At 35.7% G+C, this 1104-nt stretch overlaps 1 pseudogene; it reads right to left on the bottom strand.

Moving 5' to 3' along the window:
• LOC102025357 overlaps positions 1-490 on the bottom strand; it is a 1252-nt pseudogene extending 762 nt beyond the window's left edge.
• Positions 491-1104: the final 614 nt, after the last annotated feature.

Below are 1104 nucleotides of genomic sequence, written 5' to 3'. Positions count from 1 at the left end.
CCAAAAAAAAAAAAAAAAAAAAAAAAAAAAAAAAAAAAAAAATTCTTCTTTCTTCACCATGTCTTAGAATTACACGAATAAAGCTGCTCCTTTGGATATGATCTTCTTCAGAAGCATTGCACATTAATTCCATAATTTCTTCACATGTAAGATCATTTTTATTTCTCATTTTATATTTCAAGTTCAGAAATGTTTCTCTGATGTTTGCTGCATCTACATCTGTACCAGATTGAGCTGCCATTCCAGTTGATGGAAGTTCTTATTATTAATTGCTATACATAGATCCATTTCGGGTAATCCATTTTGTGTCTATTGTCCAAGCATATTCCAGAGTCCATTGATTGGCTTCTGTGTATGATCTGTGTTTCTAAATTTTTATTAGATTTTGCATCCACTGAGTTTTCAGTGTTCTCCATGGCTACTTTTCTTAACACAGGCTCCCTCAGCCTCCAAGCCTAAACTTTTCAAAAATTAAATTAATTTTTAGTGATACATAACAGCATAGATGCTGTGCATGTTAATGGTGGGTACCAAGCGATGTTTTGGTACATGTATATGTTACGTAATGTTTAAATCATGTTAATCTATTTTCTCAAACTTTTTATGATGAAAACACTACAATTCCTTTCTTCAGTTTTTTTGAAATATAGAGCACGTTATTGTTTATTTATTTATTTATTTATGTATTTATTTGTTTTGTCTTTTTGAGACAGGGTCTTGCTGTATAGTTCAGGCTGGCCTTGAGCTCACTTTGTAGCCCAGGCTGGTCTTGAACTCACAGTGATCCTCCTGCCTCAGCCTCCTGAGTGCTGGGATTACAGGCATGTGCCGTCACGCCTGGCTCACATTACTGTTATGTATAGTCATCCTATTACAATTTAGTATCCCTTGATCAACCTTTCCCTGTTCCCCTGCTGCTAACTTCTGCTAACTCCTGCTAACTCTGATAACCACCATTCTGCTTTCAACTTCTATGAGATCAACTTTTTGTACTCCACATATGGATGAGATCTGTGGTGCTTGTGCTCTTGTGCCTGGCTTATTCCATTTAACTGAATGATCACCAGTTCCATCCATGTTGTTGCAAGTTACAAGAGTTCATTC

This window comes from Chinchilla lanigera, unplaced genomic scaffold (assembly GCF_000276665.1).
Source record: "Chinchilla lanigera isolate Chin_1 unplaced genomic scaffold, ChiLan1.0 scaffold00016, whole genome shotgun sequence".
Classification (NCBI taxonomy): domain Eukaryota; kingdom Metazoa; phylum Chordata; class Mammalia; order Rodentia; family Chinchillidae; genus Chinchilla; species Chinchilla lanigera.
Note: the sequence above shows the minus strand (reverse complement) of the source record. Positions and strands in the feature narration are given on the sequence as shown.